The sequence below is a fragment of the Bacillus rossius genome, assembly GCF_032445375.1.
Source record: "Bacillus rossius redtenbacheri isolate Brsri chromosome 4 unlocalized genomic scaffold, Brsri_v3 Brsri_v3_scf4_1, whole genome shotgun sequence".
Lineage (NCBI taxonomy): Eukaryota > Metazoa > Arthropoda > Insecta > Phasmatodea > Bacillidae > Bacillus > Bacillus rossius.
This window is the reverse complement of record NW_026962010.1, coordinates 29,331,629-29,352,290: the sequence shown is the minus strand read 5'-3', so window position 1 is coordinate 29,352,290 and position 20,662 is coordinate 29,331,629.

Below are 20,662 nucleotides of genomic sequence, written 5' to 3'. Positions count from 1 at the left end.
TTCTCCGTGTACTCCTTATTATTCTTATCAATATTTTGATGGTTAATCCGTGTGCTTGCGATCATTCCTGCGGTTTCGGTCAAAGGTCAAGGTCACACCCATCCAAGATGGCCGCTGTGACGTCGTAATCCAAGATAGCGGACCGTGAGAAATCTGAGAAGCACTAGCAGGAAGGACGAACTTTTTTCTCCTTGGCTACTATCGAAGCCAACCTCCCTTTGCGATCGATAGTGAGCGTTCCGCATCCCACATTATGAAATATATATTATTTACCTGCAAGCAACACGTGGCGTCATCTGTTGACGACAGCCGGAACTACTTGCATCAATTTGCTTTGCATTAGATAACTTAACTCTCGCTGATGTAATATTTCAAAAACTCTATTTAAGAAATGGTTCCAATTGGAGAAAACTGACAGTTTGTATCTAACATTAGTCACAGAAGCTACCATGGATCGTGGTTTGTTATCTATAGCTAAATCGGAAGGAAGCCGCTGTAGATACTGTGGCAAGGATTTTGACATGAGAAGGAATGCTAGACGACATGAGAAGAATGATTGTGCTAGAAACCCACTACGCAACATGTTAAGCTGTAATCGTTGTAGCAGGTTGTTAACACGAATTGACAGCTTAAAAAGACATGGTAGAACATGTAAAGTCAAGACTACTTACGGCATAGAGGACACCGATGGATCCACTAGACTAAAGAAGAGTGATCTGCATTATGACAATAATTTTCCTTGTCCTGAGCGTGATGGAATTAGCTCACCCGATCGTGAGGAAGAACATAAATTGAAGGATGCTAATGGCTTCGGGAAGACTGAAACTAATGGAAGTATCAACACCGTGAAAAGTGAGAATACATTCAAGCCTATATTCAGTAGATCCTCCATTCTTTGTAAAAATGATGGACTCCTAAAAAGGAAGCATGAAGACGATGAAGACACTTCGACATCATCGATAGCGAATTCATACGGTAATCTGGGTGAAGAGGATGTCTTCTACAGTGATTGTTACAGTGACTCTAAGGCTGTTGACAAAGGCATAGACTGTGATGAAGCACCTAGAGCTGACAAGATCGAAGAATGTGGCGATGTCCTGAGACCGAAACGATGGAAACGTCGTGTTATAATAAATAAATCTGATAATGCTTATTATGATCACTGGGACGATTGTGATATTAAAAGTATTTATAATAAACAAGCAAGTAAGATGGTGGTAGAAGAGATTGATTACACATCATGGAAAGATCCAAACATATTGGTTGACCGGCTAAGACTTCTACATGGCTCGCTTTGTGCAGGAAACTATCCGTGCATCAAAGAAATATCCTTCATACTCAAAGAACTGAGGAAAGCTGGCTACATACAATAATGGCTTCTTTTACTTGTATTTGTGTAATGTTGAGAAGTAATAAAATATTGAAAGTAAAAATTTTAATGTTTTTATTTCTTGTATTCTGATTTCCAACTAAGCCTGTGTGTGTTTCTGCTACTGTATGTGTGATCATTACGTTTCCTGTGTGTACTGTGTGTACGTTCCGTTTCCTGTGTGTACTGTGTGTACGTTCCGTTTCCTGTGTGTACTGTGTGTACGTTCCGTTTCCTGTGTGTACTGTGTGTACGTTCCGTTTTCTGTGTGTACTGTGTGTACGTTCCGTTTCCTGTGTGTACTGTGTGTGCGTTCCGTTTCCTGTGTGTACTGTGTGTACGTTCCGATTCCTGTGTGTACTGTGTGTACGTTCCGTTTCCTGTGTGTACTGTGTGTACGTTCAGTTTCCTGTGTGTACTGTGTGTACGTTCCGTTTTCTGTGTGTACTGTGTGCGTTCCGTTTCCTGTGTGTACTGTGTGTACGTTCCGTTTCCTGTGTGTACTGTGTGTACGTTCCGTTTCCTGTGTGTACTGTGTGTACGTTCAGTTTCCTGTGTGTACTGTGTGTACGTTCCATTTCCTGTGTGTACTGTGTGTACGTTTAGTTTCCTGTGTGAACTGTGTGTGTACGTTTAGTTTCCTGTGTGTACTGTGTGTACGTTCCGTTTCCTGTGTGTACTGTGTGTACGTTCAGTTTCCTGTGTGTACTGTGTGTACGTTCAGTTTCCTGTGTGTACTGTGTGTACGTTCCGTTTCCTGTGTGTGTGTACTGTGTGTACGTTCCGTTTCCTGTGTGTACTGTGTGTACGTTCAGTTTCCTGTGTGTACTGTGTGTACGTTCCATTTCCTGTGTGTACTGTGTAATCATTACATTTATTGCGTGTAAATTGCATGTATTGCGCGTACATTGCGTACATTACGTGTTGGAGCTGATGGAGCTGTTGGAGCACTTGCAGCTAATGGTCAATTGAAGCATAGGAGCAAAACGTAGATGGATCTGATGACGTGAATTGTAGCTCTTGGAGCCTGGCGTATATTGGAGAGATCGAATTTTTTTTCGATCAAATGATCCTCTTTTTTAATTTGTAGATTTGACTCTAGAATTATTGTACATGGTTCTTGATTTGACTAGCGTATTATTCCATACGGTGCATGTATATAAGCGAGTCCTAGACAGCAGGACGCTCAGTTTGTTTCTGACGACGGCGGTGTAAGGATCACCTAGTTTGTTTCTTCTGGTGCATAAGTCGTGTCAATTAGCTGTTCTTGAGACCTCGATGGCATCTTTACCGTCTTTAACGTTGAACTCGGAGGTTGTACCATCGACTACGGGAACCTTGACGACAGCTACGACGGAGAAGGAGCAGATCCCGTGTGCACCGACGATGTCAACATTGGAGGAGATTTCAACAGACGTGATACCACCATCATCCGAAGTTTCATCGTCAGCAATGGATTCTTCAACTAATGAAGAGCGTACATTGCGTCAGTGCAAATACTGTGACGCATCATTTACTATCACCTCAAATGCTCGCAGACATGAAAGAAGCAGTTGTTCTAATAATGTTAAAAGAATACAATTTCAGTGCAATAAGTGCAAAAAACTAATTTCACGTCTTGATAGCTTACATCTTCATTATGTAAAATGCTCCGAGAAAGTTAAGTGTGAGTATAATGAACATGGTTCTTGTTTTGACTCATGTGTTGTACCGACTGATGAGTCTATATAAGTGAGACCCTGGTGATATGGACTTCAGTCCGTCTCTGGCTGAGGTAATGAACGGATCGGATAGACATTTAAAGTCATGTTAAAGGCTTAGTCCGTACAATAAGAAGACTGTTTGAAACGAGGAATACAAAAGGCTTTGGTAATTTGTCAATGTTTTTTTGTACTTGTAGTAGTGTATTGAATTTATGTAATAAATTTTTTTAAAAGAACTTGTGGTGTTTTTATTTTCTCAAACCTGTCGCTTTTGTGGTATTTTTTAAAATTAAATTTTTTTTTGTATCGGCCAGGAATCGAACCAAGGACCTTATTCGATCTAATCAATCAGTATATAGATTACAAATTTATTAAATGAATTTTGAATTTTTTCCCGAATCTCTAGCATTAAAATTACGAATTTCCAATATGGCGGTCTTGATGTCTGATAGGATGGTGGTCGTAGAGGATTTAGAGGTTCTTTAAATATATGATGAACATGGTTTATTGCAATTATTATTTTTTACATAAAATTAAACATTATTGCATCGATCGGGTATCGAACCAAGGACAGGAGCGGATCGAATCAATATGTAAATTAATGAGCTATTTATTTAATTAGTTTTGGAACTTTTCCCGAATTCCTAGCTAAATAATTACGGATTTCCAAGATGGCGGCCGAATTTCAAGATGGCAGGTGTCACAGTAATAAATGATTACTGCACTCTAGCGGATAAGAACTAAACTAACATGTTATCAGCGCACTCTCGCCGACGAATACAAGATGGTGGTCTCCAGCAACGAAGACAAGATGTCGGACATGACGTCATACTGGGTGACGATATATATGCTTTAAGAAAAGTGGTGGGAGTCAGTCTGCCAAAAGTCACCACGGGGGGAAGGATCGATCACCATTTTTATTTTTTTTTGCGCTCGTCGGGTTCGAACCGAGGACTCCGAACTCCGTGTCGTAAATGTATGTTTTTTTAAATATTTTATTAAAGTTTTATTATTTAATTTTTTTTTTATAACTTTTTAAATTTTTTTCATTAAAATCGGATAATAAATAAAAAAGTTAAAGATGGCGGCCGTAACGAAAATTGCAACGGTGACGTCATCATCCAATATGGCTGCCATGGCATCCTAATTTTCAAGGTCATGACCTCGACGGCTTAGAGCGGCTAGCTCTTAGGAGTTTTAAGCCGCTTTTAGGAATTTGGGTTCTTTCTAGGGTAAAACGACTTTTGAGGATTTTCGAAATCCTGATTTTTGAATTGTGGAATTTTTTGAGATTTTTTGGCGGAATTTTTTTCCACAGAAATGGAAATTTTGGCGAATTTTGAGGAATTTTGGACAATTTTTGCCCAATTTTGGCAAATTTTGGCGATTTTTGAGGATCAAATTCAAGGTCAAGGTCAAAGGTCAAGGTCAAGGTCATCCAAGATGGCCGCCGTGACGTCAGAGGTCGGTCGGTCATTGACCCCACCACACACCACAACCTGAATCCTGCCGCAGGACCGGCTATCATATACTACTGTTATCTACATAGTTATGTTGGGCACAACCGAAAGCAAAAGTTCATTTATGGTAAATAATAATACTTAAAGTGAATTAAAAATAAACTAACTCAGTTCCCTCGGATCACACAAGAATCTTTAAGTCGAGACTATTGGGTGAAAGTTAAGATAATTATGTTGTGCCATGACAAAAACCAGAGGCATTAACAGGAACAATCAGTTACTAGGCCGAAACAGTTCATATAAGTGGTTCGCGGAACACAAAACTTCAGGCCTAAATACATTAAACTTTCGTACCTTATATTTCCATAGATAAAGGTAGCCCCGGTAATTAAATATTACCTTAACATTCGCCCCGGCTCAGGGGCGCAACAGCTCACTTATTCAGTGAAATATCTGCTGAAAATATAGCTGAATTCCGCGTCGGAAATGCCCGACGCGGCCACACACACCAGCCACAAAAATGGCACACAAAACCTTCCTCTTCATTATTCTCTCCAAAATTATATCGTCAAAATTCCAACAATGCCTAAATTTTCCATTTTAAAGGTCCGCCGATCCATAGACCAATCATCTTCTCTTAATCACGTATCTTTTTCAAACATTAGAAAATTTTGTCAAAACATAAAGACATTGCTACTGCTCTGAGCAATAAACAAAACAAACTCTAGAGATTATTACAATTGAAAGACATATAAATTTGACATAAATAAAATTACGTGAATTAAAAAACAAACACTGAAAAATATAAATAAACAATTTAAACTAAAGTTTCAGTGTTCTGTGATACTTAGTATTATCACACCATGTTATATGGTTTTGTGAAAGTAGGATTAACATCTTCTTTTAAAGATTACACTCTGATGTTAGGTTTTGTTTACAAATACCGATACACACATATTTACAAACTGTACGACTATTTAAATTTATCACGTAGCAGTAATCAAACGGGTCTGCCATGTCCCAAAAGTATCTTTTTCGTACCAGCAATTATTCAGTTTACTCGATTTGTTTGTATAAGCTGAAAAAATTTTGCATATGCCACCTAACCTCATCAGATATGTTGCCATTTTCACAAATAGAGATGTCGGATGTCCGCTGGAGGACCGCTGGCAGAGCGCCAGACCTCATCCACCCTGGAGTGGAGGTCGGGTGTTCGCCGGCGGTCAACCGACCTCCGGAAGAGGACTACAATCTACGAAACCATCGATTGCGCTGGAGGGCGGTTGGTTTGGTTGTCATTCGAATGACGTTTATAATTACGGCCCTAAGTTTCTAAACTATTAATTAGGAAGAATTGAGACATGACTACGCCTCAGTCACGTCTTCATCGGACAAGGTTCGAATCAACACCACGGAATTTTTGCTAACAAAGCCAAAATCTCATTTAAACTGTGCACCAAAGATATAAAAATATAGGTGACACTCAGTAAGGAAATATTTCACAAAGCAGTAATAATTCAAATGGCATAGTAATATGAGAATGTTCTAGCATAGAGAAAAACAAATAAAATATTAAATGAAATAAATAGCGTTATTTTAAAGAAATAAATCAATTAATAATTCTTAAAATAAACAAACAAAAATATGTTAATATTGGTCAGTGGGTAATTAGGCTATAAGTAAATAAACAAAATCTTAAACAGATAATTTTAACTAGACAAATATCAATATTACTAAACCGGATAAATAAACAACTTCTGTGAATTGATTCTTTCACAATAATTTAATTGAGTAGCATAAGTTTTAACACTACATATAGCACTTGAAGTGCATGATTATATGCCATTTGTGGTACATACAGAGATAGTCGAATAAGATTGTATCAAATCAAGATTTCCAAACTGACATGTTTTCCCCCGGAAAATTAACATATTATGGCAAAGATGATGAACATATAAATCTTTTTTTTTAAGTGTTGGTTTATGAAACTATAGCGTTTGCACATTAAGTAGAGTACTAATCAGTTATGAAGAAGCTGTTCACGCAAAAATAAGAAATTTCATCTCCAAAGGTATGGGAGTTGGATGAAATATGTTTTCAATAACTGGTTCAATATTTTTGACGCGTTATCGATACGTGATTTAAACTTAAATTGGTCACTCCAAATAATGTCATAAGATCAGTTAGTTTTATGAGTTTTTTTTTTCGAAATTCAACGTATTAGGAAGTGAAACTACTAGTCATTTTAATCTACGGTCTGAAGTTCGCACCGATTAAACGTGGGGCATTTAAAATCAAATTTTAAGATATTATTCCAAGGCAAAACATTATTACAAATTGCTACGAATATTTAACGCCAGCAAAGCCGTGGGTGGACGTGCACGCGCAGGTAGTATTCTAAAATAGGAACCGAGTTTATCTAAGTTCCCATGCAGCAAACTACAGTTGTCCGTTTGCACGTTTACTGCTGGCAATGCTGGGTAGCTTCTGGCTATGATAAATAATGGCTCTGCTAGCTTGTTAGCTATGGCCGACTTTCGAAAATACAACACTCGAAATTTCATTTATGACCCATTGGTAGAACTCAGATCGCTGTGGCTGTGAGCTGCTGCATCGGTGATGGCCCACATGCTACGCATCATGTTATAAGTGGTCCAATATTTTTTTTGTGTGTACTCATGAATATATATTTACTTACCCTGCCTAATTTTTTTATTAGCTCTCCAATGTAGTAAAATTATTTTAACCGATTACACAGCTGCAGGCCTAAATCAGGTTCGTGTTGAACTTGAACTTGAGTTACGTGGCCAGCACACTCGTGTGAATATTGTTCATTGAACTTGTTCAAGGTTGCTTTAATTTAAATTTAGTGTACGTGCATATTACAAAGTTCTATCATCTCACATGATACTACCAAACATGTATGAAATGGGGAGGGTACTCGAGGGCAGGTATTGTACACCGAATGCAGATTTCTGTCTGGGAGCCCGGACGCAACTACGTGCCTTGAAGGATGATATTAAATTAGGCCGTACAGCGGAGAGTTGACGGAAACAGAAGATTCTCTAGAAAACTAGCCCGCCAACGGCAACTTCCACCACGGTTCCCACTTGCGAAAAATCGGGGGCTGACTCCACCGGATATTGAACGTGAATCGCCTTTGTGGGTGTCAAGTGGTCTGACCACACTGACACTACTATCACCACTCACAAAATACTATTACGATGCTATGTATGAATGCAAAGTAAGATTATATTTATTTTAACTACAAAGCTATGTACAAAATGGGAATGCCCACAACTACATCTATAAACTAATCGCAAACTTTTTTTTTAAATTATTGTTCACTGTTAGCATGCCTGCATATTAATTTCAGGACTGGAGGTTCGAATATTGGCACTGCTTTGAAAGTTTGAAACAGAAACAAATGGTAAGCACAACAAATAGAAAAGTAATTCAAATAGAGGCAAATATGTTGCGGGCATAGTATAGCATTGTTAAAGTTACCAAGTTCGTTTGCAAACTTAACAGAATCAGATGGTAGGCACAACAAGTAGGAGAGTATTTTAAAATGAAGCAAACGTGTTGCGGGCATTATATAGTACTGTTAAGGTTACCCAGTTTGATTGTAAACTTTTAACAGAATCAGATGGTAGTCACAACAAGTAGGATAGTATTTTAAACCGAAGCAAGCTTGTTGCGGGTACGATATAGTACTGTTAAGGTTACCCAGCTAGTTTACAAACTTTTAACAAAATCAGATAGTTTCTAGAACCAAGTTATTGTAACTGTAACGGAAAGTGATTGGTGCTGCTAGCGAAACAGTTTGTTGGCTCAGCAGTAACATGTTTAGTAATTTTAACAATACTTCGAGACAGTATTTTTTATAATTTATACATTTGTAACAACAAAAATGTCTGTTCTGTCTACAGAGAATATAGTTCCTCCAACAGAAAACGCGTTACAAGATTTGGATTGTTCTTCAAACGATAGTTATTGTAATGAAGTAGGAAACAATATGTTAATATTAATAAAGTCTTGTTGCAGGTACCATTTAAACGGATTACAGAACAGTTTTGTTGATATCTCAGTGACTATTTTTCTCAGTGGATATTTACAGACATTTTTACTGTGAGACAGTTTAGTGAAAAAAAACTTTCGGGTTCTATTTTATGTTTTTTCTCTCCTAGCGGATTTTTAAATTATCTACGTCTCATTTGCACCATAATAGTAGACATTTGTTTCAAGTATGCAGTTTCAATTATATAATAGATGGTCTAACCATTTTGACAAAATAATATAAATGCATATGAAGGAGAGCAAGTGTATAATACAAAAGTAAGTTCAATTCGCAGCTTTCGCTTCCTATTTTCAGAGACTAGGGATCAGTGACATCGTCGTACAGGTAAAGCGAACCATACGCTACTGAAGTCGTCTGCACGAGGTATTCCAGTGCACAGCAATTTCGGAGCTAAACAATTCGTTCCTATGCAGTTGCTATGGTAAAATAGTACTGTGCTTCGTTGAAAGACGTTTTCGTAGACTTTTTTTCATTTACCTTTATCGCAAAAAAATTTTTGTTATATGATAACTTATTAGAAGAAGGCTATACGTAAAATTACTCAAAAATATCGTGGGTATTTGCTGTTTTGGGTAACGCATAAACATCTCCACTTTGCTTATATTACGAATTGACCACAGTTAAGGAAGATGGTTTTGTGAATATTATATTTTATATTTCTAAGATCGTAGTAGCATCTGTCTCTTACCTTCCCCCCGCAAATAACAAGGAAAAAATTATCATCACAGAAAGGTAGGTTATGAGCCTCATTACTGCTGTCAATCAATGCATTTCGTACAACAGTGTGCACACAGCAGACGTGAATTATTAACAACTATAAAGTCAAAGTATTATAAATTACATTTTACAGCTACCGTTCATTACTTCAATGGCTGTTATTGTTATAATGTTTGAAGTGCCGAACAGCATTAAAGTTTACAAGAAACGATTTTATTACTAGAAAATTAATTTTAATTTATAAAGTTTGATTAGCTACGCAGATATGAACGCAACGAGAAAACTTACAATGTAATATCTAATTAGGCCTTATGACGATACATTTCGCGAAAAGTCGCATTGTCATATTCCATCCAGCATTTTCCCCCAGATTCGACTCGAAGGTTACATTTGTAGGGTCATCACATTCAGCTTGTAAAGTTTCATGAACAGTAAAGTTGTAAACGTAATTTTACCGAAACATTTATAACATAATGGCTATTGTAGACATGATTACAATATATTTCGTGAAGCCCCATATTAAAATGTAATTCACAATTTCCCTTAGATTGGCCCTTAAATATTCCTGTGAAATACCTTGCCTTATACAAACATATAATTGGTTTCTATCGGCTCAGGAGACAAAAAAATTGTATTGTAATACTATATATTAGGATAGTCAATTGTGTGGTGATTACCTAGTATTTTCTTTGAGCTATTTTCTCAAAACGAGAGCTACGTATAAGCACACTGACATAATTGTTTGTTCAAAGTTTCTCTTCGGCAGTCACAAACAACAATTGTCTGTATGCAAGTTTGTTTTCCACGATAATAATAATAATTTGTTTTTAAGGGAGCCGCTTGGCATGAAGACAAATACTCATTGCAACGTAATTGAAAACACGTTTTGTTAGACAGAACTATTTCACGTGCCTACATTTTGTTTACCTACAAAAAGAAAACGCACTCAAGACGAGGGCAGAATGTAACTTTGAAGACGACACGCATGCTAGAAATATCATTTTGGAGCGCTGCAACATAGTCAAACAGGGCTTCTTCACACTGAAGTATATTTCATAAATACCAACCGGGCACAAACAAAACTTAGATTGAAGTATGCGTTAAATTTCGCTACAAATTTTTCACCAATAACATTTTACGTTAACGACTGAATGTCCCATTACAAAATGTGTCGGTCATTCCGCATACACGCCAGTTGGGAGCATTGATAACACTCAAAAGTGCTAGTGCACTCGGTACTCATAGCCGGATCAATCTTATCGCCCCATCTATTGCGAGCCTCGGAGCCCCAGCCAGGCGGCTGCCTTTAAAGTGAACAGTATATATGTCTAGTGGACGTTTAGTAATTTTAAATTCATGTTGCCCTTGCTTTCAGTAGCCCTACTTTTTCCATCCATCTATAATAAAATATATAAATGAAAACGTGAAAAAAAAATCAAACACAATGTGTAATTGAGTAGGTTTAAGAAAACTGTATTTAACTCATATTTCCATATTGAGGTTCATTAGTCAGGTAGTTGATAGCTTACATTTTCTATAGTTGATAGACGAGATAGAAATAATAATATGCAATTTCGGTAGACATTAATGCACAATGTTCATCAATAACAACTTGTCATGCGATTGATATGCAAAGCGAAACATTGTGCACGTTTCCCTAGGAATATTATGATTTCAGCGAAGCATTAAAAAGTAACTTAACCTTGTTTCTTCCAACTAAATATAGCGTACAAAAACCAAATGCAACAAATATCTGGTCCCATTACCATTAAGAAGGTTTTGTTTACATCCAGTACTGTGGATACTAGGCCACTCAAACGGATATAACATCAGCTTCAGCATCGTTTTTCCTTTGCTGGTCTCTCCCTTCCCCACAGTTAATCATATTTAAGTTTCCCGCACCCCTTCTCAAAACTAGTGGTACACGAGCTATTGCCTGTCTGTAGCATGAAACAGGCTGGGGAAATTCCAGTGTCACTAATGTGTTCCTAAATGCCTTATCCTTTCCGGTCCAAATCACCTGCTAATCCCCCCCCCCCCACCAAAGAACTTATACTGTCGTCTTCCTACCTGAAATTTTCAGATGAGTGAGACAACACGGCACCACTAGAGTGGCGGGTTGCATTTGATATATTTGGAATTTCAGGGGATACATTACTTCCGTTGGAGCTTACGATTTTGATACAGTAAGAGTCACATATTTTATTTTAGAAGAATGTATATTCAGATAGGTATTTCGTAATATTGTATTATTATATGTTTTATACAAATTTTTTTGGTTCCAGAAAAAAGTGAAAATTTCTCAAATTCTGGCTCAAACACACGAATAACTTATTATTTTTAAAAATTTTAAAATATATCTCTCAATAGTATGCATAATGAACTTGTAAACTACCAAAAATGACTAAATTACATCGATCGGCTACTGAAATAATACCTACAAGAAATGAGTGCCTGTTATGAGAAAACTATAAGTTTTAGTGAAAATCGGTTTTGCAGAGAAACTTGTACGTATGAGGCCAATATAAAGACAAAATAATATGATATAAATTAATTTGGGCCTAACACCCTTAATAATCCTGACAACTTACCATTCGGAAAAGTATCCGCTGAGTCCGTGCAGTTGACTCATTTACTCGTCACTATATGGCAGATGTAAATCTTAGCTGTATGCGAGTAGATGCGGATGCTGATGACGTCCTCGCCAATACCATATTTCCCCCCTGACACGAACAAGCGCCAAACAACATTACATATTTCTCAATATCGCTGGTAAAAATGCTCCAATGTGAGTGTTGCTGGAGACGGCCAGTGATTGTATCATAATTAAAACACATCCGCATTGACTGGCTGCGACGCCTGACGTAATGGCTAGCAGTCGTAATCAGGTGAACTGTATTAAGGCGGGTGGCCTGTGCGTTGGCTGAAAGCGTGTCCCAGATATCCTGGTTACCGCGGTCAGCTATTTAAACTTCAGATATTCTCACTATATTTGCGAACACAGTGCGTAGCTCTGTACCTAGGAAGCCCGGATAATGTGATGGCTTGTCTGGTATCGTATGAAATATGCAAAAAGTGCTCTTTTTTTTTAAATATAAAAGTAAACCAATAATAAATTATATCAAATAAAGTGTATGACCTATAGTAATTTGTTTAGCTCGCCGAATGTACTACTTCTTATACTCTAGAATATAGTTAAGGAAGGGATTTTGATCATATTGTCACGATCCACTTTCGGAGGGGGGAGAGAATCGTAGCTCTTTACATAGAAACAACTCGCTTGGCATCAACTAGTCTTAACTTCATAAAATACTTTACTGTACCTAGGATCATAGGTTCGTCATCCCGTACAGGATGTCTGGTGAGAGCTGAACTAAGGAGATTTTGCAAAATAACATAATACTAAATTAAAATTATTTTATTCTTAAAGTCAAATAATCAACATAATTCTTGACGAACATTTACACATCGGGATTAAAATTTAAAACAATACTCTTCTTTACTTCCTTAACTACTGAACGATCTTACAAGAGAGAGAATGAGAGAACTTCACTAAACACTTCCCTAGTCCTTCCGAATACCTCAAATCATAATTAATACTTAAAATTAAAACAAAGATAAGTCCATACTCACATTTTCCGAAAAGCCTTTCTTGATCGATTACTTTAAAAAAATAACGTAGGGGCCTCTCCTGCCCTTGAAATCCCGAACGAACATTACATTTTAAAAACTATGACGCGTGACCCCTGACGAGGGCCATAGCCTCCGCCCGAAAGCTTGACGACTACATTATGACCTAACTTAAACTACATCACGAACGAACTAACTAAACAACTCGTGGCCACAGGTGAGACGCATAGCCTCCGCCTGAGTGAGCCCCGAGTCACCACTCACTTGCGCTTAAATTCGCGCGCCCTGCCGCGCCTACCATAACAAAAGCTCGTTATTGAAGTCAAATTTACTAAACAACTAACTAGAACATCTGGGAAGGCTACCCCCCTCTACCCCGATGTGCAGGCCACACCGCGCGGCTTGTTACGACATCGCGCCCCAGTAACTGCGGCCCGTGGCTGCGCCAGCGTGCGGCCAAACAAACAAACAAAATTCTGCAAGCCCGCAGCGCGCCGCGCCGGCCCCGTGCCCCAATTACATGGTCACGCCACTTGCGCTGACGAGTGTACAGAGCAGCCAGCCCAGAGTCCCGTCAGTAAAGTCCCTAAATTTGATTTCAACAACCCTGCAAAATTTCAACCCGCGACATAACCCTCCCCTCACAGAGCTCGAGCCCCATCGAGCTACCTCAAAATTACAAATTGTCTTTTTCCATTAAACCATAACTATAAATTCCTCATTTCACAAAAATAATAATTTTCTTAGTTCCTTGCTGTCTGAACATACATCTAGATTCTGCATAAGATTTATTTTAAAACAACAAGTATTCATAAAATTAAATGTAAAACTTTTATCTGGTTTGTTCTCACAGGAACCTTCAGAGGCTCGAGTTCTCAATTCTAAAAAAAATTGTTCTGTTAGTGAAGCTCTCTTTACAAATTAAATTACTGTTCTTAGTTTCTCAGTATTCGTTAAACAATGTGCAAATTCTTGATAATTATTATTTTTTTTTTTTCAGTTTCCGTTTATTACCATACTTCTTTCGTTCTTCAAAAAAAATTAAGTGTCCTTACAGTGTTTCAATTAATTAAACTCTTATCTCGTGAAGGTTGGTGCAACTCCTCGAAGTCAGTGTTGTCGAGAAGAGTAGCTCCCTGGGCTGGCCATCAGCAAACACCACTCAACTCCAACAGCTACTGGACTGGCTTCCAGGGCAGCTCACAACTTCTCCCCACATCTGCTTCGGAGTTGTGCCATCCTCATCACGAACAGATTACAATTCTGAAACATCATCAACAGGCATTACCATCACGCCTGACAAATACAAAACTAACTACTAAACTGCAATCGATGGGCAAGGATGCAAACACACAAAAAAATAAAATTAATTAATTCAACTGCTAACATAAAGTATCCCACCCTTAGCATAATCTAATCAGGCAAATAATTTGATAGGAAAATCTTAAGGAAGGGAAACATGACCTCCAATGATTTTCCCTAACTCTTGAGTCTTGATCTTCTCTATACAGCAAATAGTCCCCACGAAGTAACTGGGTTGAAGGTCAGTTCACATGACCCACCCATAACCTCTTCTACTCTTCTTTTCTTCTGGGGGCAACCACAATGCCCACCAATCTCTCTCCATGGTGCCGAACCAGCTATCCCATGAGAGTAAACAACGTAGTCAATAGAAGCGCAGAGGGGAAACACCAATCTCTGGATTGTCGAGTCATAAAACTGCTTTATCTTCTTCTTCTTCTGAGTAAAAATATCTGACTAACCTTGCTTCTATTCTTCCAAACAGTAAAAGTTCATCAGGTATCTTCATGAAAGAAACATTCTAACTAATAATTCTTCATTTTTCTTCTTCTTTATTTCTGTTAGTTGTAATAGAAGGCCATGTTAGGGAGGTTATAGGAAAAAAGAGTGGCCAATTCCCACCCCATCACCCACCTAGATCATGACTAATTAACTTTTAAACTTTCTATTTCAAACAAATAAAAAAAAACATTTTTTTTTATTCAAACTTTTAAACTATAATTACTTTTACTTCATAACCTCAAAAGCTAATCAATAATTCTAAATGAAATTGTGATTTACTGCATCCTTGTTCCATCCGATCTGTTTGTTTATAACCTTTCTTGTAAAGTATAAAATTTTCAAACATTACTAATTCAAAAAAAAATTAAATTCTGGTGTCCTTTGAGTTACAATTAAATTTACTATTTCTTAGCTTGAAATAATTTAAGTTTTCAGAACTATTTCATTGTCTAATTCACAACACTTAAAAATCAACTCAAAACAACAAATCATCAAAATCAATAAGATCATCTGACCTACCTATCAGTACTGTGAACTTGAACTGTTCGTACACATTTATAATAAGCTATTGTATTTAAATTCCAACCTAAATAAGGTTTTAAAAAAAAACTACTAATCCCTCTGTAAATTAAGAAAATTAACTTTAAAAATTAAACTTAAGGTATTAGTTCTTTTTGACAGCTACCACAACTCACTAGTTCCATTACATTACTATAACCTAAAAAGTTCTGTAAATAATGTTTATAACAAAAAAAACTCCAGTTACTGTCTTCCATAAAAAAATAAAACTTTACATGACCTTATTAATCTCCACTTGTAAGTCCATGGCTGCCAGCTTTCTCTTCTCTTGAATCTTCAGTCTTGGCTCTTGTTTCAGTGATCTTGTATCTTGTCTCTCGAACTCTTGTCATCTTGTAAACTGGACTGCTGCTCAGCTCATCTTAAGGAATCTGTAACAGTTTCAAAAATACATGTTAATTTAAATTACATAATTCCTGTTCTTTGGTCCTAAAAAAAATTGTATTATTAGTACACATTACCCTGAAACAACATTATTATTCATTGTTTATTACTTAAAAAAAATGCTTTACCATAAAATCCTTTTTTGTTCTTTTCATTAGGCCTATTTATTTTCCTTCTTCTTAATTAAATTCTGCTTCAAATGTTAATCCTAACTTAAGACCTACCATCTATTTATTATTCATTACCTACATTATTTATGTTACCCTAAAATTCCCATAAGTTTCTAATACTTCCTATCAAAGACATTCTCTCTCAAAAAAAATTTACTTATGACTCTTAACTTAACAAACTTAAAAAAAACTTTTACACTAGACTTAACTTATTATTCATTCTTAGTTACTAAATTTCTATATGTAAACTTTAGTACTTACAAACAAAAACTGCCTATTTCTCTCTACCTCTTAATCTCTTTCAATTATTACAATAATAATGTTACCTTGCATCTTTAAACTTTCTTCTTTTCAATTAAATTAGACATCTCATAACAATAAAAATTCTGCCTATACTCTTCTTATGGGTGTCCAACCCAACAACAAAATTTCAAATTCTCAAGTTTCCTTATATTTAAATTATGCAATACAAATAACCTCTGTGGTGCCTGTACCCTTTAGGCCTACCACCTTCTCCTCTCACAGCATAACTCTTATTCCTCGGGGTCTGTATTCACTGTTCCAAATCAAATATCTCAAATAAATTAAAAACAAATTTATTATTTTAAGAAAACAAAAATTTACATTGACTTTACTATGGAGCCTGGAAATCTCAATGTCCCACAGCAGCTAACATGACTAAATCCCATGGAACCCCAGGTTTACATAACCTGTGCCCAAAAATTTAAGCATACCAGGCTTTCCCTGCACTGGTTTTACAGCATCACACACTATTTAGGGCCCCTGATCTGCCATCAGTCCCAAGGAGTTTTCCCACAACCCCTCTCTACACAAGCGCCTACCGCATTCCTCTCAATTGGCTATCGGTTTTACGGCATTCTTTTGGGATCCGACCATCAAGTTAGGGCTAATCGAACACTAAACCTCCATACTTCCAAACTAATGTAAATCAATTAAATTTTCTCTGTAATTTCTTAAAATCCAAATAAAAATTATTCAAACATGCCCAAGAAACTTTCAAAAAAAAAATTCATAATCTTATCTTCAAACCCTTAAAATAAAAATAAATAGATTACTCTGTTTTCTCCTTAATAACTGTAAACTGTCAACAAATATTATGTCGTAAATTTAACTATGCTTACTGACTCTAAATCATAAAATCTCATTCGTCCTAATTAATAAACAACCAATTTCCTTGAAATCTCACTGTATCTCTCATACTCAAACTCCACTGGCTGAATATCTCAATAAATTCAAAAACAATTATCTAAACTCTTAAAGAAATTCCTCCCCAATTATTCAAACTTCTTCACATTATTTTATTTCATTACTTAAAACACCTTACTCAAAAAAATTAATTAATTCCCTTCCATTATTATTTGACCAGAAAAAACTTTCTCATTAATTAATTTATTAAAATTCAATTTCACATTAGGCAAGTACACTAACTCTCTACAGCAATGTTTCTCATTTCCCTCCTTCCTAACTGAATCCAATCTTACTTAACCTCCAGGGAATTTACCTCACAAAATAACCAAATTCACTGTAGTGCCTATCTGCTATAGGCCCACTACACAACAAGGGATTCTAACCCCACCAACAAACTTCATTGAAATGGTACCCTATCCCATACAGGATAGCCACTTCGGTACTACCATGGGGAACTCCTGCCCCAAACTACTCACAACTCTCAGGATTCTCCTGACCCTTAATTCCGTAGTCAGCCCATCTCCTATGGTCTGCGCTACAATTCCCTTTCTTCCCAGGGACACAACGCCTCACCTTAGGGTCCCTCGCCCTAATGAAAACATTAATTTTGTCTCTCTGTTCTTTTGGAGTAAATTCCCTCTACACACAAAATCTAGCCTTCCCAGTTTTCTCAATGCTTATCGATTTTATAGTGTACCTCCTTAATAATGTTTACAAATCCCAAAAAAATATTTTTAAAACCGAGGTAGAATTTAACTAACAAAAACATAAACAACTTACAACGAAACACTTCTAGCCTATACATCATACACTTCTTAAATTAAATTACTTACATACTGAAAGTTCCTCTTCTTCTAAAATACACTTAAATTTAAATTTATTTAACCAATAGTCTATTTTCTTATCGCTAAGTTACCGTACAGCTGATCAAAACAAGGTCACGGCCGTCCACGTCTCTGTACGTGCTCGTGACGTCACCGAATTCCATCAGGTGCGCCAACCCTCGCTTGCGGTTCCTCCGTTCTCCGCTAGGTCTCAGCACCTCCCCGTCACGTGTTCACTCTGCCACGTCCACTGACGTGTCGTTCTGAAACAACTCTCAACATTTTTCTAATTAAAACAAAACATCACTATAAATTCTATAACTCTCTTTTACATAAACTCTCGTTTTCTTTTTAATTCCTTTCTAACGTTTATCCTTCCCTCGACTGATTTAATTCGTACGTCTCGTCTCCTACGCGCACGACAACAAAACAAACTTCACTTGAAAATAATTCCTATTTACGACAAAAAATTTTTATTTTAAATTATAATTCTCTTAACCTACAATCTTAAATTAACTTTAATAAAACTAAACCACTTGCATTATCTTTATTAAGTATTTAAATTATAACGTATTCTCCTCACGTAAAAATCCCCGATAAACTCAACGACTTAAAACAACTTATCACTATAAACTTTATCCTTACAAGTATACTCAAATAAACATCTGTTACGTCAAAAAAAAATCTCAAAGACTTCCTCCACTTAGATTAAATTCCGTAATCCTCTCCTCAAGTAAACTCTTAATAACCTGCTATCAGAAGCTGAAACTAACTTAATAATAAACATAAAAATCTACCTCTCTCTCTCTCCAGAAATAGAACCTACCCGGCGCCTCCACCATTTCTGTCACGATCCACTTTCGGAGGGGGGAGAGAATCGTAGCTCTTTACATAGAAACAACTCGCTTGGCATCAACTAGTCTTAACTTCATAAAATACTTTACTGTACCTAGGATCATAGGTTCGTCATCCCGTACAGGATGTCTGGTGAGAGCTGAACTAAGGAGATTTTGCAAAATAACATAATACTAAATTAAAATTATTTTATTCTTAAAGTCAAATAATCAACATCATTCTTGACGAACATTTACACATCGGGATTAAAATTTAAAACAATACTCTTCTTTACTTCCTTAACTACTGAACGATCTTACAAGAGAGAGAATGAGAGAACTTCACTAAACACTTCCCTAGTCCTTCCGAATACCTCAAATCATAATTAATACTTAAAATTAAAACAAAGATAAGTCCATACTCACATTTTCCGAAAAGCCTTTCTTGATCGATTACTTTAAAAAAATAACGTAGGGGCCTCTCCTGCCCTTGAAATCCCGAACGAACATTACATTTTAAAAACTATGACGCGTGACCCCTGACGAGGGCCATAGCCTCCGCCCGAAAGCTTGACGACTACATTATGACCTAACTTAAACTACATCACGAACGAACTAACTAAACAACTCGTGGCCACAGGTGAGACGCATAGCCTCCGCCTGAGTGAGCCCCGAGTCACCACTCACTTGCGCTTAAATTCGCGCGCCCTGCCGCGCCTACCATAACAAAAGCTCGTTATTGAAGTCAAATTTACTAAACAACTAACTAGAACATCTGGGAAGGCTACCCCCCTCTACCCCGATGTGCAGGCCACACCGCGCGGCTTGTTACGACAGCGCGCCCCAGTAACTGCGGCCCGTGGCTGCGCCAGCGTGCGGCCAAACAAACAAACAAAATTCTGCAAGCCCGCAGCGCGCCGCGCCGGCCCCGTGCCCCAATTACATGGTCACGCCACTTGCGCTGACGAGTGTACAGAGCAGCCAGCCCAGAGTCCCGTCAGTAAAGTCCCTAAATTTGATTTCAACAACCCTGCAAAATTTCAACCCGCGACAATATTGAGCAGAACATACTTATAGTTTGTATTGCGATATATATTGTATGAATTACTTACAAATTATTTCAACAAATAAAGAAAAACATACAAATAATTACATTTTCCGAATATTCTTGTCCGTTTGAGTGTATTTGTTTCTGTTTTAATACCTCAGCAGTATAGCAAATGCATAGTTCGATATATATAGACCATATATTTGTATATATATTTAATTAAAGGAAACAATAACCACAAAATAAGATTGTCGAATGAATATTGATCTCAAGTGATTTCACATAACATATTGTTCGTCTGGATGTGAAAAGCAGCCCATTAATATTACCTTTCCAAGTGGTTGATATAATTAGATGAAATCGGAAATCAGCGTACACTAAAAATGCCAATAAATCTAGGCTTTTTAAGATGATTTCAACCAAATACTACTCGTATCACCAGAAATTCCCAAATGTTGTGACACTATAGTTACTTATTGCTGTCAGGTGATTATTTCATACATGGACATAGTAAAAAAAACAAACCCTTACTTTATTTAAATTACTTTAAACTTTCACTCGGCTGATGCCAATTTATCATTACATACGCCGGTCAGATACACATTGAAACTATCATCATTTAAAACACACACCGTGTTTGAATTATTATTTTTGTAGACTATTACATTCATATTTAGAAGCGTTCAATTGGGAAGTCACAGGCCTATATCGTCATTTGTTCAGCGATGGTTGCGATGTGGTCATTATCTTAATTCTGAAATACACAAAAAATCGTACAGCATTTTTGCCGCCACCGTTTTCGAAAAAATTAATGCATTTTGTTCGCGTCGTGAATTGTCCATACTTTTGTAA